This window comes from Chanos chanos, chromosome 12, assembly GCF_902362185.1.
Source record: "Chanos chanos chromosome 12, fChaCha1.1, whole genome shotgun sequence".
In the NCBI taxonomy this organism is placed as follows: Eukaryota; Metazoa; Chordata; class Actinopteri; order Gonorynchiformes; family Chanidae; genus Chanos; species Chanos chanos.
The window spans coordinates 19814451-19826929 of NC_044506.1; positions in this window are offsets into that span (position 1 = coordinate 19814451).

Below are 12479 nucleotides of genomic sequence, written 5' to 3' on the forward strand. Positions count from 1 at the left end.
ATTCGGAATAGGTTGTCGGTTATCTTAATGACAAATAGCTCTCACAAACTAATTTTCACAAAATGAATTTACAAATTATGGCGACATTAATTAACATGTGTATTATCTGTTTACTTTTCCGCCAGCGGTTTAAAAACAGTTCATTTAGTAGGCTGAGTTTGCGACTTAAAGCGGAGATTTTGTGCTCCGTGGTCCTGTTCTTCCTGCGCTTTGTGGCATGACCACGGTGTTTCAAACTTACAGCAGACACACCTCCGCTGTCTCAGAAAACGTTTGCTTCTTCTCCCCGACCCGCCTCTCTTGCTTCTTTCCATTAAAATGTTATCAGGTCACCATCCACAGCATTAAACGCTTGCGCTGTCGAAGACGTTCATACGTTGATGTCAAGGGCAACAAAGTCTTTCATTAACGAGTTTAATTGACAGAGGAGGGTCCGCGCTGACGGTCACAAAGTCCGAGTGGCTCCACAGACCTTGAGCGCCTTCGCTAAGGTCTCCGTGATGATAAGGTTCGATGGGTGTGCGCCTCTTCGCGGACATGTGAGAGGTAGATCGTAGGTTGACAGATCCCTCACTGGAAAAGCAAGAATTTTCCGAGGACTGGTTCCCAGCAGCTATGATCACCTATCAACCGCGGTGCACGGGCAGGGACACGGCGCCCGTGTATTCCTCTGGAACCAAGTCAGTCATAACTCAGACTGATAACTCAGACACACGCATTAGAAATACAGGGGACTAGGTACTGCATCAGAGTATGCGTGTCAGTGGAGTTGATCACAAATCCGTGTAATCCCGTGGGAGAAACGGACAGAGTCCTATACTTTGCCTACTCGCGTACACACTTCCGGCTGATCACGTAGAAAAGGGGTCGTTGAAGTGAGGAGGGGGCTTGGTGGAGTAGGCCTGTTCTGGACTAACCCACTCTCTCCCTCTTCCAACATACCCCTCCCCACACGTCACACACGCGCGCGCGCACGAACGCACGCACGCACGCACGCAGGGGATATAAATGGCATTGATGAGGGGTCACAAATGTTTAACCAGTATAACCAAAAGAAACAAACAGCCATTTTTTTCTTATGAATAACTGGATGAAATTGAATTTCCATAAATTCTGTAAACATTTTGGATTTGTCCACAGGTAACACTGAGATGCATTCAAATGGATTTTCTCAACGCTATCATTAGCATGTTCCATATAAACAATGCGACCGTTTGTCAATGTAGACTTCGTATATCAAAATTACAAGTCTGAGACGTAGAGGTGCGTTGAGTTTGCATCTCTGCTGTTCACAGCTTGTAATTACTTGTGACAACTACTGCAATTTTTTTTGTTGTTCTATTTTTACTGTTCATTGTGTAGAAGCCATGAAAATACCTGTCATATGTCTTGGGGAAAATAAATGAACAGAAGTCTTCAAACTGAGTTCAGTTTGTGCCTCTGAGTTCAGTTTGCGCCTCTGACAGTCATGTGGTGACGCATTCCATCAGCCAAACAGAGCTTTGTCTGTGTGCTTCAGATTTTCCAAAGAATCCTGCAACCCGTTACATTAATGTCCCTTTCTACACTGATTTCTGTGTCACAGATCCCCATTACTTAATACTAACTTCATACTTCACAGTAGGAACAATGTTCTCTAAGGGATGGGCAGTGTCATGTTGTGTGCTGACAGATGAATAGCACAAAATATGTCTGTGACCCATCTGTAGATTTTCATTTTTAAAGCTTTTAAAATGGGTCTAAAGGAAGATGTTCTGGGGAACATCTAGGTGGTGCAGTGGTGCAACACACTTACTTCAGCTATTTCATTTTTTATTGTCCTACAGCTGTATTAATGTTCAGGGGGAAAAAAAAAAGAACTTGTGAACAACTTGAGAGATATTTTCAGCATTGATCGATATTTTCTAAACCGGAGTTTGCTCCCAGATAAGAACAAAAACTACATGTGCTAACGAACATGCGCAGGTCTTTCTTGATTGGTTGTCAAGAATGTTAAGGCTGGTAAATAGAGATATGAATGTGTGTGTGATGTCACCCCCCCCCCCCCCCCCCACACACACACACCCACCCCCACACCCTCAATACTAAAATCACCTTGTCTTCTATGAAACTGTTTACTTGTGTTAGCCATTGGCCTTCATCATTAAGTGTAGTTGGCCATGAACAGAATCAGGTGTCCGTGCATGTTTCGTGAATTCCATGTTGGTTTTTCATATGCACATACTTTTTCCTGTAGACTGTTACAAAAAGGAAACGGCACAGTTTAAGAATGTATCAGAAGTACAAATAGATGTCTACAGCTCTTTCACTGCGTTAACAACATAAAGCCTTAAAGTTTAGGAACATTTCCCAAATTATCAAATGAAGCTTCCCTTTAATTGCTGGAGGGTGCACGCGTGGACTTTGGACAGCCAGCTGAGAGCTGTCCGTGACATCATCCAAGCCTATATACTTGTATTGCTCCTTGACCCAATGAGACAGTGAAATCAGTTATTCCTGGTTTTTTTCTCTCTTTTGCGCTGAAATTATGTTCAGATAAACGTCCCCCTCTGAACTCGTTGGGTTCCCAATGTTCCTTCAGCTGTCTGTGCCCACCTCACCCCTGTAGACTGACCTTCGCGATTTCCTCAGGCATGAGACTGCATTTTTACCTGAGACCAACAATTTTGCTGCTTTGCAATTTTTGCTTAACCAGATTTGATATAAGCTTGGCCCTAAGAGCTTCCTCTGATGTTAGGATTACAGAGACGGGAGGCAGTCCTCCTGGTCAATTTGTTCCTGGTATTGCCGATGTATTGCAACACTCACAGTAAAGTGCCCCCTCTGCTGGTCAATTATAGAAGGACCATATTTAGTCATTTTCCAAAAAAAAAAAAAAATGTTTTGTACTCGAACCAAATCATGTCCCACAGAAATGTACACCGTGTCAATAAAACATCTTCACGTTAATTCACTTATTTATTTCAGCTTTTCTTGAGTAATACAAAACTAGCAAACTGAAAATGGCAGAGCGTAAGAAACAGGGCAGGACAAACATTTCTCGACGCAAGACGCAGCCCGTCTGTTCGTACACCCAGGAGAGTGACTATCCCCACAAGCGCACCCACACACACATTTCGTCTTAAACAGACCAGACAGAAATGTCTTTAATATTTATCAAAGCCTAAGGTTTTTCCAATCCACATCAAAACAAGCATGAACCTTGAATGTTTACTGAGTAACATATGAACACAGCAGGCTTTCCCGTAGCCTATGACACGCCATAACTGCTATAACCCAAGATGAAGGCAAACTTTTGTGCTCAAAGTGCTCAAATTTCAGAGGCATCCTCTGCTCACAATTAAAACAGTAAAAAAAAACCAACAAAACACAAAAATCAGGTTCTCAAAGACAGAAAAACACTAGGTACAAAACAAGACGCCACTGAGAACTCCAGAGTTCAGCCACTGGTTTCTCCATGACTGCAAATCTTCCAGACCAGACGTAACATGTAATGGTCTAACACGTTTTTGGTCTTGTTTTTAAATTGTAAATGGGCGGGGCACATTTAAGTGCTTCATCGTCAAAAGTACAGTCCTGGTTTGGGTCGGCGTGGAAACAGTAACAGCATTTTGATGCCCATACTTCTCAGTCTGTTGTGTTCACAGGACGTCTCTTTTCTGTCTCGAGTTTAATGTACTGCTCTTTTTATATATTTCAGCCAGTAAAAAAAAAAAAAAGTTAGAGCCAGACGCTTTGGAAGACCTAAGACTGGACGGGCGAGTCATTCAGTACTCTGGTGGGTTTGGTTCTGAGGAGGCTGGACGGACTCCAGGGCACACGGGACACGATGTCATTCGGAATAAGAGAGAGAGAGCTGGAGGGCGCGTGCAGGGGTGTCAGCTGGTCCACAGTTCCGTTGCCCAATTCTGGTTATGCGAGAGCCACTTGAGAGCAGAGCCCAGGTCCAGATGAAAGAGTTGCTCCCGGGTTTGATTGACAGTTGTGTAACGGACAGTCAGCTTGGGGTTTGGAATGAGAGCAGCGGAGAGCAGGCGAGAGCCGGCAGCCAAATACAAACTCTCCTGGTCTTCAGGTGCCCTGAAACAGACCCATGCAACACGGCAGCTGTCAATCAAACAAACGTACCTACAGACAACGGGACACATATTACATGAAAATCTGGAAGCTATGTGTGCTGGGCACCTCAACATGCAAACGTGATGGGTTATTGTTCCTAGTTCTGCTGGGGAAAAAAAATGCATTGGTACCACACAGACACTGGTACCATACACATCCTTATGTCGCTGTACTGGAGATTTCTGTTAGACTAGAAGTAATAATTCACCATATTTTCACCAAAAGTCAACTCATACTGAGTGCTATTCTACACCAAGAGTCGCCGCATTCTGCCATTCTCAAACGTATTTACCGCGGCTGAGTGGAAGCACGGTATTTACCAGCCTTTTAGCAAACGTACTCAGAGAGAGAGACAGGGACTCTCAGCGCTGGAGAAGCAGACACACACTCACCGTTTGAGTGTGATGTGCAGAGTTCGTGGGGGGTCGCTGGGGCTCGGCGGGGACAGGTTACGGGTGACGAACATTTCGAAAGCCAACGTCATCTCGATCTCGCTGAACTGACACGGCAGGATCAGAGAACCACAGCCACACTCCATGTCTTTATAGTGGCCTGCAGTCTGAGCACCTACCAGACAAAGTGTTTCGTCTGTAAATAACATGCACACTGTCTGTGCATTGTCCGTAGTGCTTGGGCTAGAGAGACACCAATGGCCGGAGCCAAATTCCTTGTGCGTGTTAACATATTTGGCCAATAAATCTGATTCTGATTCTGAAGTGTCATACACACACAGACACACACCCACAGTCACACACACACACACACACACACACACAGACACACACAGCCAATGTCACCAAGGTAAAGCAAATGAAAACCACTGCGATTCAATGTACACAACGACGGTCTGTAATCTTTAGTTCTAATCGGTCATTTCCATGTAGATCAGACTACATCGCTCACGTTTGAACAGCGTCCTGGCACGGCTCCAGTTGCTCTGTTTGCCCAGTTTGTGGATGAGGTTCTGGAGCAGCGTCATGTCTGTCGGCAAACCCCGCATCAACATGAAGTCCAGAGTATCTGCAGCCACCGGCAGCACTTGCCTCTCCATGCAGACTTGTATGTGGGTATTAAACAACCTGGCATAATCATTCACCTCAACTCCCTCTGATACAGAGACAATCACACACACACACACACACACACACACACACACACACACACACAGAGAGACAGTCACAGTCAATGTGATTCACTGGAATGTCTGTATGGCTTAATGTCTCCTTTAATCCAGTATTGCAGACATGTCATTTTGACACTGCCAAAGGCATCAGCACAAGCAAAACTCTGAATTCAGAATTTTCATGTACACTAATTTGACCTCTCACCTTACCCAATGGGCCATTAATGTGGGGTCAGGGTGACCGGCAGTGTGGAGGTTACAGACGTACTAACTCACCTATGGCTTCATTCAGTCCTGGCAGCTTGGTGAGGACCTCCAGTGTGTCTCTGTGACACGTCCTGGTGGCCAGCTGTGTCAGGAGCTGTCTACGATGTACAACATCCGCCTGCTCACAGGGCCAGGAATCAGAACTCACAAACCACTCGTGAGCTATGAACACACACACACACACACACACACACACACACTTACTTCTTTATCCCATACCGCTTATCACCCTATTTGACATAATATTCATAGTATTGTTAGACGCTTAAAAAAAAAAAAAAAGTTTTACACAGACACATGAGGTAGTGAAGGTGCATTTGTAATCTGTAACAATACACGCAGGCCTGAGGTTGTCCAACACCTGTGTCTGTAAGTGTGTGTATGTATGTATATGTGTGTGTCTATATGTGTGTGTGTGGTGTGTGTGTGTATATGTGTATATGTGTATGTATGTATATGTGTGTGTGTGTGTGGTGTGTGTGTATATGTGTATGTATGTGTGTTGTGTGTGTGTATATGTGTATGTGTATGTATATGTGTGTGTGTGTGGTGTGTGTGTAAACTCTTAACTAATGATTTTACCTCGCAGCACGTTCAGTGCTCCCTCAACACTGCCGCTGTTCAGGACCAACTCTGCTGCCATGGTGATGAGCTGACACCGGGATGCCCTGTTCTCGGTGCCGAAAAGGCCCTTTAACGTGGAGTAGTCAATATGTAGCCTGGTCATCACGTTGATCAGCTTCACACCCTTACAGAACACACACAGACACGCAGGGACACACAGACGCGCAGGGACACACAGACACGCAGGGACACACAGACACGCAGGGACACACAGACACGCAGGGACACACAGACACGCAGGGACACAGACACGCAGGGACACACAGACGCGCAGGGACACACACAGACGCGCAGGGACACACAGACGCGCAGGGACACACAGACGCGCAGGGACGAAGGGACACACAGACACGCAGGGTTAGTCACCAATGTGTTCCCTGGACAACGCATTTAAATGAAAGCCTATTCAAACCCTTACTCACTCTCTCTCTCTCACACACACACACACACACCCGTCATTACCTTTGGCCACTGCTGCGTTCTATGGTATCTAATCATTAATGAGACTCCAGTTCGCCCCAGAAGGCTTTTAACCTGATCATCACATGGCGCTTGCTGACAAACTGAGACAGGAAGAAAGAATAAACACACACACACACACACACACACACACACACAGACACACACACGCAGAAACACAGGCCTTTCAGTTATTTTATTTGTGCCTTGGTCAACAGATGATGGGACAGGCCAAAGAGACACAGGCAGCTTCCCAATGAGAGACATGTATGTATGTGTGTGTGAAAAACATCCATTCTGCCTGAGTGTGTGTGTTTTTAGCTGGGTTTGTCTGCGCGTACGTCTGTGTTTATGGCTGTGCGTGTCTGTACCTGACTCTGCAAACAGGTCATATGGTAGAGTGACCCGAGCTTTAGGCTCTTTCAGGAGCGCCATGGTAACGCAACTGCAGAATCTCATCAGCTCACTGGCACTGCGCGGACTCACACACACACTGCAGAAAACACTACCAAGCCTAGCCCAGTCCTCCTGCTGTTTACACAACTGTAACAAACACACACGCACGCACGCACGCACGCGCACACACACATGCACGCACACACGCGCACACATGAAAACAAAGGCAGAAGCCTTATGGCACAAGCAAATACGTGTATGAAAGCAGACAACGGTCATAATGAAAAGACAAAGGGTGAATTGATTTGTGTGTGTGTCTGTCTGTGTGTGTGTCTGTCTGCGTGTGTGTGTGTGTGTGTGTATATATGTGTGTGTCTGTGTGTAGTCTCACCTCCACATTAACAACAGCCTGTGCCAGTTCAGAGATCTCTGCAGTGTGTGGGTTTGTCGCTAAAGCCCTGTAGGAATGACGCACGGGAAGAGTTAGTGTTCCAAAAAAAATAAATAAATAAAAACCTTTGAGACCATCAACAAGTTTTTTTTGCACATGCTGGACATCATAGACCAGAAATTCTCAGTCATTCACAACACCAGTTTGCACTCATATGTCAGCACATTTACTCCAGAAAAAGAGAACAGAACAGTTTGATCTTCAAAGAACCTCACATTTCACTCCCATGTACAAACATGTTGATATTGCTGTACAGAGTGAGAAATGCATCTCTGAGTGTGTCCTGTGAAACATGCACCCGTGAGTGTGCATGGGTCAACTGCTCATAGTCTGCATGAATCGTGTACCCCTGAGCGCACGCGCGCGTGTGTGTGTGTGTGTGTGTGTGTGTCCCACCTGCATTTGACGGCGAGGAAAATGTCCATATGTTGTCTAGGCACCTGCAGCAGCTCCAGCTGGTTCTGCATCATCTCACACTGGTCCACGCTGAACACACACCCGGCCTCTGCCATCTACAGACACATACGTTAACACACTTTGTGTTTAAAACCTAGTGTATGTGTGATTTCAGCAGTGACATATTTTACCTCATGGCCTCCATATTTATAAGTTTCCCTCATTCCAGACTGAGGACTGAAGTTCATCAATTCATCTTATATCAAAGTTCAGTTACTACAGTGTATGTGTGTGTGTGTGTGTGTCGTTACCCTGGAGGTGAGGTGGATGAGTTCTGGCACTGCATTGAGGAGTCTTCTCTCTCTCACGAGTCCAAACAGACTCAACACCATCTCGGGAGGAGGCTGGAACACACACACACACACACACACACACACACAGTCAATGGGTCATTAACATACAGCCACACACACACACACACACAGAGTCAATGGGTCACTAACATACAGCCACACACACACACAGAGTCAATGGGTCACTAACATACAGCCACACACACACACACACACACACAGAGTCAATGGGTCACTAACATACAGCCACACACACACACAGAGTCAATGGGTCACTAACATACAGTCACACACACACACACACACACACACACACACACACTCAATGGGTCACTAACATACAGCCACACACACACACACACACACACAGAGTCAATGGGTCACTAACATACAGCCACACACACACACAGAGTCAATGGGTCACTAACATACAGCCACACACACTCATTCACATGTATACATACTCACCCATCTTTTGTGTGTGAGGAGTGTGTTAATGACAGTCACCACGTTGCCCAGCAGAGCAAAGTTAAGGAGAGAGGAGAGTAAGGAGTTGACAGTCTGCTGATCAAATACTACACCAGGAGAATTATTCCTGTAATACCCCACAAACACGTCCGCTGCAAACACAGAGAGAGAGAGAGAAATTACACCAAAACAGCCCTCATGACAGTCAGAAAAAACAAGTTAGGACAAAGGATGAAAACGTGTGTGTGTGTGTGTGTGTGCGTGTGTTTTAGAGGTCTGAATGTCTCTTACATGCTCGCTGCACGACACCAGGACGCCCAGTCCGACAGAACTTATGCACAGTGTCCATACAGAACTGCAGGGAAAACAGGTTTACATGGTCTGCTCCCCCATCAGTCTTACAATGCCTCCCCTTTCATCACGCAAAACATGACAAAACATCGTCACCCAGCACACACACACACACACACACACACCACATGTCCCTCGTCACCCATACACACACACACAAAACATGCCCCTCATCACCCAACACACACAAAACATGCCCCTCATCACCTAACACACACACACACAAAACATGCCCCTCATCACCCAACACACACAAAACATGCCCCTCATCACCCAACACACACACACACACACAAAACATGCCCCTCGTCACCCAACACACACACACAAAACATGCCCCTCATCACCCAACACACACACGCACAAAACATGCCCCTCGTCACCCAACACACACACAAAACATGCCCCTCATCACCCAACACACACACACAAAACATGCCCCTCGTGCCCCACACACACACACACACAAAACATGCCCCTTATCACCCAACACACACAAACACAACATGCCCCTCATCACCCAACACACACACACAAAACATGCCCCTTGTCACCAACATACACACACAAAACATGCCCCTCATCACCCAACACACACACACACAAAACATGCCCCTCGTCAACACACACACACAAAACATGCCCCTCATCACCCAACACACACACAAAACATGCCCCTCGTCACCAACACACACACAAAACATGCCCCTTATCACCCAACACACACACACACACAAAACACGCCCCTCATCACCCAAAACACACACACAAACAAAACATGCCCCTCATAACCAACACACACACACACACACACACAACATGCCCCTCATCACCCAACACACACAAAACATGCCCCTCATCACCCAACACACACAAAACATGTCCCTCATCACCCAACACACACACACAAAACATGTCCCTCATCACCCAACACACACACACACAAAACATGCCCCTCATCACCCAACACCCACACACACAAAACATGCCCCTCATATCCCAATATGGATACCCAACACACACACACACACACACACACACACAAAACATGCCCCTCATCACCCAACACACACACACAAAACATGCCCCTCATATCCCAATATGGATACCCAACACACACACACACACACACACACACAAAACATGCCCCTCATCACCCAACACACACCTTTTCATCCCCGTCCCTGGGCACGTGCAAGAACCAACACGTCATCCGAAGGCAGCAGTGGTGTTCACTAAAGTAATACCAGCAATACTGGATATGGAGAGTGAGAGATAGAGAGACAGAGACAGACAGACAGAAAGAGGCTGTTGATATGTCTGCACATACATGAGAGATAGAGAGAAACAGAGTGGGGACAAGAGTTTCTAAATTTTCATTTTCATACACTGTGCGTTCTACATTTCTTTCTTTGTAATGTTTTTCTATTTTTTCTAAGACTCACTTTATCATGGCCTGGTACAGGTCTGAGGGCACTGGCATCCTTACTGGGCATGACATGTCCTTTTGACCAAGACAAACAGGAGGGATGGGGGGGGGGGGGGGGGGGGGGTGCAGGTCATTTACCTTTGTACATTTTCACTCAATTCACAACTTTTACCTAATTTTACAGCTGAGACATAAGAAAAAAAAATACTAGCCCAGCATAACTGTATAATGCAAGGTTCACATATAAAGAACAGACTGAGAGAGTTAATTTGCCATCTAAACAGTTACGGGTCATAACGTATGTATCAAGAGTGCACCAATACCATTCTCTCGTGTGTCCACTCTGACCACTGACTGTCCTGAAGTCACAACTTTATTGTCAGGCACGCTCTGCACACTGGACGAGGACAAAGATGGAAACAAAGATGAGTTAGAGAGAGAGAGAGAGAAATTTGTTCTTTATACAGCTAATACATTTTCACAGACAATATCCTTCAGTAATCTGAGTGAGCTTTCCCTCACAGAACAGATGAGTAGCGTTGATTTGGATTAGCAGATTTGGCTAATCCAGTGATACCTTATGCTGTCAGACCCTTCATCTGAGAATTTAAATTGGACACGTTTAAAAAAGGCCTGATACCCCTCATCAATAACAGGAGAACCCTGAGGAAAATTCTTTCTTACATAAAGAACTATTCAAAACATTACAATGCTTTGTCAATACAGCACAAGAACTAATCACACAGACAATTACATTTTCCATTTGATCTGTTAGCAACTTTTGTAGGTTACTTCTTATATACAAGTCATTTTTTTTTTTTTTTGCAACATGCAAACCAAGACTCCTAATGCTCTCTCTCAGTGTACTCCTGGCTGAATTTTAGACAGTTCAAACTTAACTAACAGGTCTACTGTAGATCAACAACCGCTGACCGTGAAAACCAGTCCGTCACAACAAGGCTCCTTATCACTCATAACAACTATTTAGTTCCACAATCACAGAGTTCACCTCAGTGGAAGGTCAGAGAGGGAGAGAAACATTACTGGAATGGAAATGAGAAAAAGCATCCAGTGAAGCGTTCACCTTGGGTGGAGCTCAGAGGAGAGTCTGTCCGCTGGCCCGTTCTCCTGGTTATTGTTATGGTCAGTCTGACTCTGTTAAAACACGGGAGGGGAGGGGCCAAGACACATCACTCAACATGACTCGCCGTCTTTCTCAGGCAAGAGCAAAAAGACAGGATGAGAACAGAAACTCCGTTTGAATATTTAGAAGATTTCTCTACTTTCAGTCGTTTGTGCCAAACGTAAAGCGGATAACGCATGAGAACATACAGCTACTGCTGCTGTTCCCTCACACATTCAGTCTGTGCTGATTAATGAGCCAAAGCAGTGGCTGGTATTTTATTGTGTGCTTTAAGCCTGCACCGTCAGTCCGAATTACACACACGTGAACATGAGGGCATTCCAGGACTCACACATAAACAGATATAAACACTGACCTGTTGTGGGGTGGGAAGTAGCCAGGTTCTACCATGTGATGACTGGGGTTTGGAGCAGCTGTCAGTTTGACTCTCCTCTTCTAATAACAAAAGATAATTCGCATTAAAGAAAAAAAACACAGTAGTTTTAATCGGAAAAGACTATCCTATGAATACAACACCCAGGCCATATCACTTTCTTTCAGTGAATAACTAGCTGGTTGTGTGTGTATCTGTGCTAACTGTATGAATGAGCACAGGGTCAAACACAAGGGACAAACACCAGGAGTTTCATTTCACATCTAAACCAAACTTTTTTTTTTTTTTTTAAAGAAATAAGGTTGCATTTTCCATGCCCACATTTTAAGGTATTTCAAAATAATTTGCAAGTGAAATACAATCTGTGATAAATCTAGAAAAAGGGAGAACATCAGCCAGGTAAAAATGGAAAAAAAAAAAAAAAACAAAAACAAAAAAAACAATTTGACACATCAAAGACAATTATGTTTGTAAATTTAGCATTTTGCATTTAGTGCGATGATAAAAGTAAGAAAGCATTCACACC